A 17,645-nucleotide genomic window follows, 5' to 3' on the forward strand; every position below is an offset into this window, starting at 1 on the left:
GATGTAGATTGAATCTAAAAGCTCCATCCGATGAGCATTTTACTGCATGCTCCTTACTGAGCACTAGGGCTGTGCTCCGCTCCGTTACAGATCCCCGGATCCGAAGTGGAGTGGGCTGATCCGGACTTCCGAAGCCCGGTTCCGGAGCAGATTGGGGGAGGTCCGGATCGGCGCGGCGCAGAGCGGATCAGAATGGTCTGAAGCGAGTCGGACTGTTCCAAAGCTTCGGAACCAGGTAAGTGGGGGGTGAGGGGCTTACCTGGCACCGCCGCCGCAGTCCATGCAGTGACAGTGGCAGAGCCAGGTAAGGGGAGGAGGCTTACCTGGCTCCATCGCGGTCTGGGTGGCAGCTTTAACTGAGGCCTGGGCTGCAGTTGAAGCCGCCGCCCAGACCACGACGGATGGCAAAGCCAGGTAAGCCCACCTCTCCCCCACTTACCTGGATCCACTGCCTGCCGCCGCCGTGGTCTGTGCAGCAGCAGATGGCACAGACAGATAAGGGCCACATTATTCACGCCACATTTTGTCTGCCCTTCCCCACTTACCTGCCTCTGCCGTCTGCCGCAGAGGCAAGTAAGTGGGGAAGGGGGGCAAAATGGGGCCCGAATATTGATCTGGACCTCTGGGTCTTGATCCGGATCCAGTTCCGGAGTGGATCGGGGGAGGTCCAGAACGACCTGAACCGGAAGGTCTGAATTGGATTCCGAATCAATTTGCGGAGGGGGTGCACAGCCCTATTGGGCACTCACAGATTGCTCTGCCTCTAATGCATCTTCCACCCCTTTTAGCCTTCGTTGCACCACAAAAAATCCCCAAAAATGTCTGGTTGCTGCTCAACTCCTACCGGACTGAATGGGCCTATTACTTCCTGTTTTGAGGAAGCAACATTGGAGCAATGACAGAGAAGCGATGGGAGCCGTGCATTTCGACCTAGATGTCTATAAAAAAGCACAAAAGCCAGGAAAACCCATAATTGTTTTCAGTAACATCTCTCTCTCTCTCTCTCTCTCCCTCTCCCTCTCCCTTTCTCTCTCCCCCCCCCCCCACCAATAGGTGTAAATGCTGAGGGCACAGAAAAAAATGGACTGGTCAAATAATTAATGTAATTACTTTTTTAAAAAAAACACCATACACAAAGCACTAGCTTCCTCACCTATTTTGTCATAGGCAAATGCAGTGGAATATAATATTCCATCCATAATTGGCAGTTATGCTGACATCTTTCTTTCTTCCACTATGGTGTGAGGGAAGTGCCATGGGCAGACTATTCTTTTTCCTAGATCACTCAAAGACGGATAAAACCCACCTGGTGAGCCAAAGTTTCCCTTTGTTGTGAAAGATCCACAGCACTGGAAGCCAAGGGAGAGAACATTTAAAGCCAATCGAGAAACTTTCAAGAAGATAATGTTTAAAGGAAATTCTGGGCACTCAAATGTGGCTTTTCTTTGTTCCCTTCTCTGAAACTCTCCCACTTTCTTTCTCCCACCTAGGGCTGTGATTTCTCTGAATTTCAGAGTATAACCCTCTTTCTCCAAATCAATATAGAAAAGTGTGGACAGATTTTTTATTGTTATACTGAGGAGCCTTGCTAAAATATATGCCTTCATTAAGCATACATTTACTGGCTTAGGCACAGAAAGCATTGTTGGAAACACACGATTCTGAATATTACACGTTGCTTGATCTGAGTGGTTCTCTGAGATCTTAGTTAAAATCTGCTCATAGCTGTATGTGCAAAGGATTGAAACCTAGGGAATGAAAACTTCATGGTGTGAATGATCTTTTCATATACCCTTACGGTCAGGTGTACCCATTTCTAGCCACACACCTCTCTAATGATATCAAATTTCCATTTTTACATTGATCTTCACTCCTGCTGTCCTTCATATTTTTGGAGAGATCTTTGTGCTCCTCTTTAAAATACGTTAGTTGTTCATTATTTATCCTGTGGAAGACCCATGCCCCTCGCAAATAAGAACATTGCCTCTCTTGCCTAACTATTAATAGATAACTCCCAGCTGTTCCTTCATTTTTCTTCTGTCAGGGAAGGTGTAACTACATGATTAAAATGACATGCAGTTCTGAAGCTATTATCAATTATACTAATTAAGGTCAAATAGAATGGAACAGCAGCCTTTGTCAAAAAACACACATAGGCAATCTAAACCACGATTAATCTAAAAGTATCATATGTACGTATGACAGCTTCTACAGGCCTTATCATTCATTATTTCTTGGTGACCCTTTGAGAATCGGTGCTATAAAGCGTTTTGTTGTTCATTTTAAGCAGGGAACAAAAACAGCATGGATCAAAATCAATGGGTTTAGAATCTTGTGAGGAAGGTGACCTATTTTTTAGCAGAAAATTAATGTATCTATTTGTTTCTGACATGAATAAAAAAATTATACAGCATTCAGTCAATATGTGTCGCTTGCTGATGGGGACAGCTTTAAACAGGTGTAAAAGTCTCCACACACCATGTAGATTTCTTTTTGGTGGTGATACTATAGATGCTGGAGAAATTTGATATGGACCAAAATGAGTTTGGATTTCTAAGAATCAGATCTGCATAATATGCTGTGAAACGGCCTCCTCAGGCCATGCAGAATCCTTGGACTTCAAGATGATGATGATGATGATTTTCCTGAAATTTACCCAAATTTATTTACAGGAAAATAAGCACATTTGTCCTGAGACATCCCCCACTGTCATCCTGGAAAATATACATGGGGAAAAGCTGAATGGAATAGAGGTCAATTTGCTAAATGTTGCATACTAACATAAATTTTGTCAATTGTTGTGAACACTATTATGGAATTATTTATGTATTTTTCTGCATAACGGGAAAAGAAACCCAAATATATCTGTGAATAGCCGCTGGAATAAATGACAGTGCACAGTCAATGAAACATGCATGGCATGGATTTCACAAAATCTAGATATCTCTAGGTAGCACTGCTCGTGTGTGGATGTGTATGAAGATGGGGGGATATGAACGTTGTTCATGTGTGCATTCACCTGTGCATATGGCCCTTGATGACCCACTGTCCATCCCCACATGTGATCCATAGGGAAATAAAGCTTTCATGTTCTATTTGATAACATCGTGGCAGTCTTATGAATATGCCTACTGAATTCTGAATACTCCTACTTCCATTTGAATTCCTCAGATATTTTGCCCAAAGAGCGTCCTTCAAATTTGCCTCAAATTTTGCTTTAGGTGACCTGCAGCAGTGTTGAGTGCTCTTGTTCAAGGTGCCAGCTAGCCATGCCCTGTTCTAAGCTACTCCATTCCATTTATGCTCCCATATTTTCCACCTCCCCTTCCAAAAGTCTGCCAGCATTTCATACCCTTTGAACCAGCTCAATGTTTATTGCACTGCCTGGGGAGTGGGTTGCAACCATAGAGATTTCCTTCTCACCTAAAACATTTTTTCAATATACTTCTGTAAACATCCTACTTTCCCCAGGCTTCCTGATAACTCCTCTTGTATCTAGATGGTGTCTTGTAACAAACAAGACTCAGAGACATAGGACTTGCTTGCAATAGAAGCGAACAAGGAATCCTTTTTCTCAACTAGATGTCCAAAGGATCCATTTATTATTTTTGAGTACAAAAAGTGAAAATGCTTTTTGGAATAATCCTTCTAAATTTGGGGCATGTTATCATTTTTGCATAATGAGTGACTTTGAATTATTGCCACCAGATGTTGAATAATGCATGTAGAAAAAGAATCATCAGGGTTCTGGAAAGGACTGTGCGAGAGACCTAGGGAGCATAAGCAATGTCTGTGACCAATTAGAGCAGTCACAGCATGCAAAACACATTGTGCCTAAATTATTCAGTCTAGATGGGTGTAGTAATTACATATACATAGTTCTTGGTTGCATTACATACTATAGGCCTAAAGAAAATTCCATAATAAAAATACACTTTGATTTAACCTGCTTCTGTACCATGTATTTCTTTATTCATTATATTTCTATATTGCCAAAGAGTCAAAGCTCTCTGGTAGTTCACAACTCTTTGCCTTGGTCTTTCAGGTCAACATTGGGCATAGAAGTGGGGTATCCACCCAGGTGGACATTCAACAGGTGCAGTGGCTGCCCAAATCACTTGCTACATATAGGGTCGATTACAACAAATCACAGTGCTGCTCTGCTACAGCAGCAAATACAGTGAATATCCAGGTAGTAATCATGTAGCAGCCCCTCCAGTTGCTTGCTATGGTTGCACCCAATGAATTTCTGCATGTTGCATCTGTACATGGCTGAGTGTTCCCTAAGTGCCACCTACTGTAGTTGTCCTAAAGAAGGTGCTATAGGTTTAAAGAAGATACTTTTTATAAAGTATCAGCACATTACAAACTAGTGTGAATGTTTCTAAATAAGTTTTTGTGGTTGCAAAAACTTGCAACATAGACATTCTTGGTGAATAAATTTATTTTATTTATTTTATTTATCATACTTATACCCCACTCCTCAGCCAAAAAAGGCTCTCGGAGAGGCTTACACTTAGCAAAAAAGACAGTCCCTGCCCTCAGGCTTACAGTCTAATAAAGATATGACACACAAGGAAAAGGAGTCAAGGAGGGAGAGAGAGAGAGAGAGAGAGAGAGAGAGAGAGAGAGAGTCCAGCAGGAGCAGGCCCCGATGTTACTTCTGCCTGCTCCTGTCCCCTCGGTCCTTCTTCTTCCCCACAGGGCCAAGATGGCAGTTTGCCCTGTGGGGGGGGGGAAGAGTCCAGCAGGAGCAGGCCCCGATGTTACTTCTTAAATTCTTAGCTAGTGGCATAGAACCTGGTTTAGACCAGCTGAAGACTTAATGCATGGACACTTGACTTCATATTTTGTACTGATTTCTTTATTTCAATTATTTTTAGTGCACTCTGTAAGCACACTGGAAAGTTAATGAAGTTATTCTTTCTCCTAAATCATTTTTTTTAAGATAATGATTGACATGCTGGTTTCTGCCATTCCTTTCCTATTTCTTTTAGGGATTTATGAAAAAATTATTTCAGTTCATTACCTCCCAGTCCAAACATGGACTCAAATGCAATCTGTGGGTGAAGTCTGCACATTTCTGAGCTTGCAATATGATTTGCAGACGACAACAACAACAACGACCACAAACAAAACAAAAAAGGGGGAGGGGTTGATAGCATGTGTACATTTGGAAAGTATGCATGAAAATGTGTGCTTTTGAAATATATGCACAAGCACATTTCAATCAATGGGATAAGAATGTGTGCATTTAAAAGATGTGCACAACTGATCTATACATTTGGGAAAATATGCACGAATGTTCGGGTGAATGCTTAGGAACAATACAATTGGGCACATAACAGATCATACTACGACTTATAAGAATAACATCACAAAATAATACGACAGGAAGGGTAAGCGATAAAACGATAAAAGCCAAGCGTCATGCGGCAGAATAAGATGGAAAACGCCATTAAAAACATTTATAATTGGTTTATCGACTTATGTGTAGACCCGCTCCTGGTTAGTGCAACTGAAAACTAGCTGAAAGTGCAGCTTCTGGAATGGGACAAGTTGCTCTGCCGACCTGTTCGATTTTGAAAGTTCCAGCTGGTTTCCTGTGTTGGGTTAGCAAGTGCTAGTTCCCCATTGTACTAGCAGTCATCCCTGCTAGCACAACATGCTTAGAGTTGGTGGACTGGCTACTAGGAGGAGGGCTTTCTCTGCTGTGGCACCCCGGTTGTGGAATGAGCTCCCCAGAGAGGTCCGCCTGGCGCCTACACTGTACTCCTTTCGTCGCCAGCTGAAGACCTTTTTATTCTCTCAGTATTTTAACACTTAATTTTAACTTAAATTTAAATTTTACTGTTTTAACTCTGTATTTTAATTTTATATCAATTTTGCTGCGTGGTTTTTATCCTGGTTGTGTTTTTTATATTGTATTTTGTATTTGTGCTTTTAACCTGTTGGTGGTTTTATTATAGTTTTAATTTTTGTGAACTGCCCAGAGAGCTTTGGCTATTGGGCGGTATAAAAATGTAATAAATAAATAAATAAATAAATAGCACTGGATGCAGTCCCTTGTCCCCTCTGTCACCAAACTTTTCCATACAGCTTTGTAATGTGTTCACTAACCTGGTAACCACAGGCGACAAGGAATTGCATGCAGGCAAGGAATTCCATGCAGTGCAGGCCTAAGTAAGCATACCGGAGGAGGAGGAGGAATGGGACACCCTGTCCCCCCTCCAAATCCAGCATAGAAATACAGCAGGATGCTGAAGGAGGGCTGGGTCTCTCTCTGTCTCTAGAAGATATTTTTTCCAGGCTAGAAATTTTTGTGGGCTTATTTACAGGGTTGCCTGAGCATCAATTTGAATCTTAGAGCTTCTCCTTCTTCATTAAGGCTGACTCCCAAATTCCCCACTCTACTTGTGGCAAATTTAAAGGCCCATTCTGTTAATTTTTCTATAGGGATGCATGAGAATTCTGTTGGGGGTGGGGCAAAAACTGAGATTTTTCCAGTTGGGCCCTGATAGATTTTGTTCCATTTCTTCCACGGGCATCAACATGATATGTAGTGAGTCAATACAATATACAAATTCTGGTTGGTTGGTTTTTAATGGCATAAATTTACACAAAATGTGTGTGTGTGTGTGTGTGTGTGTGTGTGTGTGTGTGTGTGTAGGATCTTGAGCAAATGGAGTCATACTTTTTTAAAAAATGTCCTGGTCTTCCACAAATTTGCAAGATCACAGATTCAGCTGTCCAATATGTGTTGTGTTAGAATCATAGAATCATAGAATAGCAGAGTTGGAAGGGGCCTACAAGGCCATGGAGTCCAACCCCCTGCTCAATGCAGGAATTCACCCTACAGCATACTTGACAGATGGTTGTCCAGCTGCCTCTTGAATGCCTCTAGTGTGGGAGAGCCCACAACCTCCCTAGGTAACTGATTCTATTGCCATACTGCTCTAACAGTCAGGAAGTTTTTCCTGATGTCCAGCTGGAATCTGGCTTCCTTTAACTTGAGCCCGTTATTCTGTGTCCTGCTCTCTGGGAGGATCGAGAAGAGATCCTGGCCCTCCTCTGTGTGACAACCTTTTAAGTATTTGAAGAGTGCTATCATGTCTCCCCTCAATCTTCTCTTCTCCAGGCTAAACATGCCCAGTTCTTTCAGTCTCTTCATAAGGCTTTGTTTCCAGACCCCTGATCATCCATTGCCTTGTATGTTTCAGCTCTCAACAGGCACACTGAATTGGAATAGGTAACATACAAGGAAAGTGACAAGGCAAGACTGCATAGGCTAATTTGTACCTAGTTGTGAAGAAATGGGGCCGGGGGGAGGGGATACTTGGAAGACAAAAAAAGAACCCATTTGCACAATTCAGAAGCACCAAAGAAAGAAAGAAAAAGAAATGCAAATTGCACCAAGGGGGGTGGGCAATGTCTCCCATTTGGCAATGTAATCCTCTTGCTATTAAATGTTGCATTGACACTTGTCAGTTTCCTTCTGCCTTTCAGCACTTCTCGGAGTCTCCAGCAAGTCCAGAAAAGGGAGTTACTACCCCTCTCTTTTGTGGCTCCTTCTGGGAGTAGTTACTCCTGTTGCACAAATTTCCCTTCTGTTTACAGCCTTTAAATTTATGCAGATCTAGAGGCTGGGAAGTAAATGAAGGGGAGATTTGCCCTGCCTTTAAATTTGTGCAAATACAGAAATGTATAGACTTTGACTGCAAATTCCATCCAAATCTGTTCAGTCTGCATGGTGCTGGGTAAATCCTGATCAAAAAATGAACTGTAATGAATTTCTCATACATGCCTTGACTATTTATCCACCTAGCTCAGTATTGTCAACTATGATTAGCTGCAGATTTCCAGAGTTTCCGGCAGAGGTCCCTCCCATCACCTAATGTGTGATAGTCTGATAAACTGCTTGAAGAATTAAATGAACTGAGAATAAATTAAGTGTGAAAGCTATCGAAGATTTTGAAGAAGACAGCACAAAACACATTAGGAATAAAAAGGCGTGGGGTCATGTAGCATATGATATGGAAGGAATTAATAAGACTTGCTGTGGGGAAAATCAAATTAGGAACAGAAAGACGAGCTCTCTGATAATGTCAAACACTCACACCCACATAAATGAAAAGAAAGAAAGAAAATGGTAACTTCAAGAAGGCCAGCTTTTAATAGCAAAATATTACAAACATTAATAGTAAAAGGTGAGATGCTTAAAAGAAACTACCTAAAAAGTGAGATTGTTGTTGTGCCAGTTGAGAAACCTATTGAAAAGTGCTGAATGAAGGAAAACAAAATGTTACACGGGTGGTGTTTTGCTCTAAATGTCCAAGGCAACAACGGTATGTCCCATCTTCTGAAAGAGTCATTTTCTGCTGCCAAAAAGCAGATCCCACAATGTCAACATTATAAATAAATTAATTTGTGTTGCATTTTCCAAAGGTTCCAAATATTTCGCACAAATGAAATGAGATGTGGGGCAGGCTATTCAAAATGACAACAACAACAACAACAACAACAACAACCTATAGTTTTCATAGGAAGTTGTAATACACAACTGGAATTTAAGAAATACTCCTGAAAAAGCTGCTCCTTGCACACAAAATTAATGATATGCAGATGTGTCCTTCCCACTCAGTACTAGAAATATTGCCAAAGCCCAACCTTATCTATTTTAGATCATGAGGTTGTCCAACTCATAATGTTTCAAGGTGTTACGAATAAAGCATATTCCCCCCGAAGTTCTACTCCAGCATTGCATGTACACCAAGCTATAGTATGAATGTGCACCCTCTACCCCAACAGTTATTATTGGACTCCAATTCCCATCAGCCCCATCCAGCATAGCCAATGAGATGTGGCTCATTGTGGCTCTCCAATGACATCTGGAGAGCCACAATTTCCCTACTCTTGAGCTAGAGGCACACATACCATTAGGAACCAAGACACTAGGCACCCAAAGTTAGCTGCTTTATTGATACATGGACAGAATTTATTTAACATCATATCCTTAACTCTCAAAAAAACTCTGGTTTGTTGGGATATACTACATGACTAAAGCATCCAGCTTCCCTGGGCTCCTTGTGAAGAAGGAAAGGGTATACATAAAACAAACAATAAATACTAAATAAACAGCATTTTATTAGAGAAATGTATTTTCTATTCAGGTAAATTCATTTGTTTATTTCATAGAAATGCTTTAAATACTTGTTTTTCTCATCCAGAATTAAAATCTTCTCTTCTTACCAAGCATATGTGTTGACTTGGGTGGGGATAGGGAGTTGAATTTCTAAGTGGCTTTCCGTTATGACTGGTGCTGGGAATTGCAATTAACAGGGGGTGAAAAGATAAATGTGGCAATATCAATCTCTGTGTGTTAACATTATAAGTTAGGAGAGAACTCTCATCAAACTTTCTTTCTTTCTTTCTTTCTTTCTTTCTTTCTTTCTTTCTTTCTTTCTTTCTTTTTGTTGTGAGTAAGTTTAGAATTGCCAAGCCAATTCTGAATTCTGTCAAGTGGAGTTTATCCACCATTACTTGAAACCCATTCCAAATGCCATCAAAAGAAAACTTTCCTTTAATTCTCCTGATCATTGAATTAGATCTAGAAAGCACTGTTGGTTGACCTTACATCACCCACATCCACTTATTTTAGATGTGGATCTAGCACTGTGCTGAACTCTGTCTTCTATTTTTGTGAAATATTTCACTCCCTGCCAAAGAGGTTTGGTTTTGCTTTGTTTTTTAATGGGGGAAACTTAAAAAAGAAAGATAGCTTTTCTAAAGCTCTAAAAGCCCCCATGTGGGAGAAAGGAGGGAGAAAATAAGGAGAGGAGACAAGTAAGAATGGTATCAAATTTGGGGCACATTTATTGAAGATCTGCAAAGGGAAACTGGACAAGCCCTAATCTACACCAGCTACAGATGAAACATTCTGTGACTGCTGAGTGGTGTCTGTAAGATCACCCCCCAGGCCTACCCCTTTTGAGGAGGAGAGGCCTTCTCATGTGACCCCCAGGCAGCAAAACACCAGGTGAGGTGAGTTGGCCTCACTAGGGATGCAAAACCTCAGCGGAAGGCCTCAGGCATCAACTGTCACCAAGACAGTGCCTCAGAATGATCACCATCCCTGTTCCCTCTAACCATGTCCACCCCTACCAGCCAGAAACCAAATGTGACCAAATTAATCTAATACCAAAACACAATGCACTTTCCTAAAGACACTCTTGCCCCACCTACAGTGTGAAGTAGACAAAAAGACACATAGTCCAGGACAATCAGACTATGCACCAAAAATTCCTACTACCAATAGGGTGATCAGATGAACCCACACTGCATACAGGGAGAGAGGGAGGGAACCGTGATGCAGCTGGATTGTATATTTATTTATTTAAAACATTTATATCCCGCCCTATATCATTAAGGTCTCAGAGTGGCGTACAGATAAAAACATACAGTATAAAACAAATAAATATAGCCTCAGTTGCCCCGCCCCGACCAGTGGCATGACCTGGCGATTGGGCACAGCTCCTCCTCCCCCCCCCGCCTGCAATAGCCTCCCTGCGGCCAGGCGAGCTGGACACGGGAGAAAGGCATTTCTTGCTTGCAGCAGGGTGGGGCTCTTAGAACAGAGGTTTCTTGCCCTGTAGCTGTTCTGGATGCTCAGGAGACCATATGCCATCACATGGTCTCCTGAGCATGTGGGGAAGCGTCTATGTGAAGAACCTGTGATACTGCGACAGCACATGTAACAGTCAGGAGTAAAACAACAACAACAACAACAACAACAAGAAGCCCTCAGCCGCCTTCTACAGTTATAAGGTAAAAGGAAGTCCTACCTCCCCTCCTCCCCATTAGAAATTACATCAATATTCTCCTCAGCCTCTTTTGATGGTGTCTTAATTTTGCTCCCACCACAAATGAATTGCCAAAAAAGAAAGCCTGGAAATATTTGGTACAGTACAGCACTATATGAAACCACAGGGAATAGCAGAATCAGGGTTATTCTTTGATTTAAATGGATTGTTTCTTTTTTTAAAAAAAAAATTATACTTGGAATATAAATTGTGTACTGATTTTCATATGTGTTCTTAGCACAGTGAATATTTTAAAAGTCATATTTTCATTTTAGCAGGATGTTAAACTTTTATCTAGGGATGTTTGATGCTATTGTTGATCATATCGTAAATTGGGTCACGAATTGGACTCAACCCTTACAAACATCCAAAAATCATTTGGGTTGTGGGGAGCTTTTCAGCTCAGCCCTACATAAAACTCACATTATAAGTGCATTATCTGAAACCCTTGTCAACATCTTTATTTATTTCCATACCATATGTCCAAACAGTGATAGCTGATCTAGTGTGGAGAAAGTGCCTGGTTAAAACCTCATCTGAATTAGGAACTCACTTGAGGCTCAAGTATAATGATTATGGCTAATTAACCTTAAGAGCACATAAGTACAGCCACCTTCTTTCATAGTGTATGTATACCCAGATGGAAACTACCCCAGCTAACTAATTGCAAGATAAGCATCACAGAAATTAGATGAGCTTCAAAGTAGAGATGGGTGAGAAATCTGCTCCATCAAGACTTTTGGTGGATGTGTTTGCTTTGCATCTTGTTACTTATTGTTTAGACTTACATCACTGTGTCCAAATGTAAAAACAAACAAACACAAACTTTCCCATTATTTATGTATAATATGGAAAAGAAGTGTGAGACGTATTTTGCTTAACACAAGATATTCAGTTCTTCTGAATTTCACAACGTATTAAAAACTGGGATAATATGACTAAAACATTTCTGATGTACTTTAAGTGTTTCTACATTTGCTTTTCACTCAAGCAGTCAATTGAAGAAAATAGCTGGCAGCTATTTCTGCAATTTAGTGTGCATTTATGGTATATGGAAGACATACACCTTCAGTGGTCCATTATTATATTTAATATTTTCTCTCAGTTTGGGAAATTGAACTGTTACTAAATCCCTTCTTTACAATGAAACCTTGTAGTGTTGATTACTCCATGCATTGATTATGATCATGAGAATACGGCTTCATTTAGCTTTAATCTAGACAATTCTCTCTCTAACCATTGATATTTACTTCATGTTGAACATAAACGGCCATTTCTTTAAATGCCAAAGGAGATGCATAATTTTAAGATTCAATATCATAACAGGTTTTGGCAATGGTCAGCAATTTTCTTACTTTATGTGGCTTTGCACTATGCATTGCCTTTAAGAGGATATAGGAGAAGTAAAATGGGAGAAAGCTGAATAAAACATTAAAAATTATACTGAGTGTAAACAAGTAGAATACATCAGATTTTGTTTAAAGGTTGAAATAAGCACAAACATCTGTTATATAGAATTTTGCAGACCAACAGGCTGTCAAACTGAGATTACAAATAAAGTGCAAAATTTTAGATCACGTCTGTGTTTTGAGAAAAGCTGTGGTGAATTGGTTATAAAGATGGCCCACAGATAAAAGAGTGTGATACCCCTATTGATATTGAGAAGGCAAAGCTCTCCTTCCCTTACAGACAGATCAAAATTGTGCAAATGTATCTTAGGGTACCAATAGGGAGGCATTCCCTGGTCAAAGTGTGTGGGGATTTTTTTTAACAAACAATTTCTGCATTTATTTTGTGTTTTCTTATTTTCAGAATGTGTGTTAAAAATAACTTCCATCTTACTTAGAATACCTGTCTGACTAGCAACGCCCTTACTCTTTCCTCAGCCTGCCCAAATTTACAATATTTATTCTTTTAATTGAAAAAGTTCTAATTTCTATTTGAATTAGGTAGGTTTGTCTAAAACTTTCTCAGGTATTTGTTTACTAATTAAAGGCTGACATCTAATTTAACAGGCAAGGGAGAAGAAAGAAATGAAGTATTTTAGTCCTTCCCTCAGTGCCTCCCCTCAGCCAAACTTAGCAACCCTACAACCTCCAGTCTATCATTAAAGTCATTGGCATGGCTGGACCAAGGCATGCAAAAATAAGGTTCCCAACCTTTGAAATAAAAATGTTCTGATTCCTGGGTGGTGCCTGAGAAGGGTGGAGTCCAGAACATATTTAGTATTGGAGCCAGGGATGGAGCTGAGTACTTTATGCTGGGTCTGAGGGCAGAGTCTAGCTGTTTTGATAGTATGTACAGACAAGACCAGAATCAGCACCACACATTCTTGGACAGTTGCCAGAACCCTAAAAAGGCCAACTGCTGACACCTGTTTTGGCCTGTCCCATATCCAATCAACAGTGCTGGTTGGCCGGATCTAGCCATCACCTAAATTTATGTATTATTCATTTATTTATCATATCTATACCCTGCTCCTCAGCCAAAAAAGGCTCTCGGAGTGGCTTACAATCACCAAAGAAGAAAGTCCCTGCCCTCAGGCTTACAGTCTAATAAAGTCATTACACACAAGGAAAAGGAGTTCAGGAGGGATGTGGGAATTTCCCTCAATGCCCAAGTGCAATGCGACACTGGGGGCACTGGGGAGAATTAAAATGGAACACTGCTGCCACCACCCAGATAAGCTTACCCAGGACTTACTGACTGGGCATTTTGCAGAAGAATCCTTCAAACTAGTCCTGGGTCCAGCACGGAGCCTAAAAGCTTTAAAAACTCTAAGGAATGGGTGGGGCAGGGGAATCATTCAGTTCACATTTTAATGGGAATTTATCTAATTTTGCACTTTCATAGAATCATAGAATAGTAGAGTTGGAAGGGGCCTATAAGGCCATCGAGTCCAACCCCCTGCTCAATGCAGGAATCCACCCTAAAGCATACCTGACAGATAGTTGAAGGCCTCTAGTGTGGGAGAGCCCACAACCTCCCAAGGTAACTGGTTCCATCGTTGTACTGCTCTAACAGTCAGGAAGTTTTTCCTGATGTCCAGCTGGAATCTGGCTTCCTGTAACTTGAGCCTGTTATTCCATGTCCTGCATTCTGGGAGGATCGAGAAGAAGTCCTGGCCCTCCTCTGTGTGACAACCTTTTAAGTATTTGAAGAGTGCTATCATGTCTCCCCTCAATCTTCTCTTCTCCAGGCTAAACATGCCCAGCTGTTTCTGTCTCTCTTCATAGGGCTTTGTTTCCAGACCCCTAATCATCTTGGTTGCCTTTGCAGAATATCCAACAAATGCATAAAAATGAATACATAAGGGGGAAATAACATTTAAAATGCATATTAGAAAAAATAGCTGCACAAACGTTTTGTCCAAAAATGTACGTGTTAGGAGAAATGCACACAGAAATGCATATAGATTTCCATGCAAATTTCAGAAGAAAAAAAAAGGGATGAACTGGATGTCAGCTTGGAAAAATGGTGAAACTAAGAAAAAAAAATGAATGTATTAATGTATCCATCCTTAGCTCAGTGGAAAAAACAATTTTATTCACCTAAGGTATTCAGCTTTTAAAAAATTCAAGCCCCACCTACTGCTTTCCCCAGCTTTTCTGATAAAACAAAGCAAAACAAAATGCCCAAACTGTTTTTGCTGGTTTTGTTTTTTATTTATTCTATTTTATTTTCTTGCAGTGGGATGGGGGTTGATTGGCTGACTTATGCACAAGCGCTAATTGACTCTTCAGAATTTAACTAGAGACTCTTCCTGCAAGAGTACTATGCTTTAAGACAGAGTAAATCTGCAAAACAGAAAATGCATTGTATCATGTGAAAGTATGACAAACGCACAGGACATGGGTCCTTTGTATTGAGCCTCCTTAGAGAAAGGAAATCACAAGCTGTTGTTAAGTGCACCAAGCCACACAGTGAGATTTCTATCCAGAGTGCCTCTCTGCTTGATCTTGGCTATTTATAGCATTAAATTTTCAGAGGAGTATAATTTATACATGTGATATGCCTAAGCAGATTTTACTTCATAAATAATTCTTTTACTCATGACTCATATCTCCTTAGCAATTACTGGGTCTTACCTTTACCATTAATCATAAAAAACCAAACTTGGCATCCCCATTGTCCAAATTCATCTTTCTGATCTGTAATTCAGTTTTATGTTACTTTGCATGGCAATGAATCTACCCCTCCCCTATATACATTTCCATCTGAAGTCCCACGTTTTGAGGCAGAAATAAATGAGGAGCAGTTTTCACTTTGGCCTAAAGTACATTTTGACTAATAGGCTAGTGTCTGAATCTCCTCACAGAGCTGCTGTTTATTAAGTCCCCAGAATTTAATCTCCTGAGTCTGTACAACAATTTTTGGAAAGGACCACTGAGCAAAGGAAGAGTTGTTTACCAAGTTTATTCCCAAGTTTCTATAATATTTCCCACCTTACCTGTGTTAAAATCAGGACTTTTCTTCCTAGAGAATCAGGAAGCTTTTGAAATAGTAACACTTGGTCTTCTATCCACGTAAATATAACAATGTAAATCCTGGTAACAGAACAAAAACATGTCAGCATGTTTATGCATTTTCTTTTAGTAACTAACAGGTACAATCCTAACATGCCACTGTTGATGGCTGGAGGGAGGGTGTTAGGATGGTGCATTGCTGACCTGCTGGTGGTGGAAAGGAACACAGCTGTGGCAGAAACCCCACTGCAATTGGGGGGAAAGAAGGCTGCTGCCAGCACTTCTCCCACCATTAGAAAGCCCTAAAAATGGGGTGTGCCATGAATTTCTTATATCAGCAAGAACAAAAGCCACTCTATTCCCCCAGATTGGTTGAGTCTAGATCCATCAGCAATGCCATCCCTGGAGATGCCATAAGGAAATTCTCTCCTCTTGTGAGCAACAAGATGGTAATTTGGAAGAAGCCCATTACCCCCCACTCCAGCTGGTAAGGCTTGAGCAGGAGAATTGGTGTTGTAGTAGGGAGGAGAGGAATAAAGGCCTCACGTGCAGGCACATGTGGGCCACGTGAGGCAGGAGTATGGCTGATCCTATAAAAGCCAGTCTCGCTCAGTACTTGGCCTCTTTGGTTTTTGCCTCCCTACCTATCTCTTTCTAGTATGGGACTTAGCCAGTCACTCCCTTTGTGGGGAGGGCTGAGTAGGATTTTTTTTTCCCCTTCCCATTCCTGGTGGGGAGGTTTTTGCTAGGGCTGTGCTCCGCTTCTCTTTGGTTCGGAGAAGCAGGAGCAAGGCGGACTGATTCACCTCTGGAAAAGGCGGAGGCGAAGAGAGTCGGGGGCCCCCCCTGCAGATCGAGGTGAAGAGGATCACCTCAATCTGGAGCTCCAGACGCGGATAAGTTAAGAGGGGAACTCATCTGGCGCCGGCACCCCTGCAGTCCCTGTGGCAATGGCGACGGAGCTAGGTAAGGGAGCAGGGAGGAGGGAGGCTTACCTGCGTCTGTCGTGGGCTTCAATTGAGGCCACGGTTGAAGCCGGAAATGAAGGCCGAGGCCTCTTCCAGCTTCAAGCCAGGGCCTCAATTGAAGCCCACGACGGACACAGGTAAGGGGGCAGGGGGTTGGCCTACCTGGCGCTGCCGGCGCTGCCATCCATGCAACGATGGTAGCGGCGGAGCCAGGTAAAGGGGCAGGGAGGAGGGAGGCTTACCTGCGTCCATCACGGGCTTCAATTGAGGCCCCAGTTGAAGCTGGAAGTGAAGTCCGAGGCCTCTTCCGGCTTCAAGCTGGGGCCTCAATTGATGCCCGTGATGACAGACACATGTAAGGGGTTGGGGGTGGCTTACCTGGTGGCGTTGCCGCCACCGCCATCCATGCGGCGACGGCAGCGAAGCCGGATCTCACACCACAGAGCGGAGTGGGGGACTGGTGGAGCAGTGTGAAGAGGATCAGGCCCAATCCGGATTTTCCAGATTGCGTCATGAAGCAGATTGGGGGGGTGGGTCCATGCACAGCCCTAGTTTTTGCCTACTTCATACTGGAGATTTTATTAGGTGGGTGGATAAATAGATTGATTTGTTGGTGGGATGTGCAGGAATTTGATATAGCAGAATAGGGACGGTGACCACTCTGGCACCTTGTGGTGATTGTCAAGTCCGGAGCTCCTGCTCCTCGCAAGTTTTACAGCTCCCTTGTCAGGATATGGTATGCCTTTGGAGATTCTCCTCCCTCATCTACTCAGAGTTCTATGGCTTTGAGTGGGGATGACGTGGGGTGGTCTCCCCACACTCTCAAAGTGTTGTATAAGGGAGGGGCCAGGTTTACCCAACTCCTGGCTTATGAGAGTGCCTCACCCATAATGCCAGGCAAGTTGCCTGAGATAAGGACAAATAGATTCCTGCACTTTTCACATGCAGATCCAGGAGGGGTTGCATATCCCTTATTGTTTAAATACAGAGGCCTTAGTTTATCCCAAATGCTTGTGTCCGTGTCTTTATTCCATGCTTCCTTCTCCACTCACAACCCCACCTCTCCCAAAAAAGACACATATCCCCACCTTGTGTCCCAGCCAGCATCAGATCCAGACTCTGGATGAGGCTCCTGTTGTTCCACTTATTATTTATTTATTTATTTATTACATTTCTATACCGCCCAATAGCTGGAGCTCTCTGGGCGGTTCACAAAATTTAAAAACATTCAACGTATAAAGCAACACTTAGGATTACTTTATAAGGCTGCAGTGGTATGCCTAGTTTCCTGGGAGTAAGCCTGCAATGGCACCGACCTTATACAGAAGGCCTTGCTTAGCACACCCTTCTCA

The sequence above is a fragment of the Elgaria multicarinata genome, chromosome 9, assembly GCF_023053635.1.
Source record: "Elgaria multicarinata webbii isolate HBS135686 ecotype San Diego chromosome 9, rElgMul1.1.pri, whole genome shotgun sequence".
Classification (NCBI taxonomy): Eukaryota; Metazoa; Chordata; class Lepidosauria; order Squamata; family Anguidae; genus Elgaria; species Elgaria multicarinata.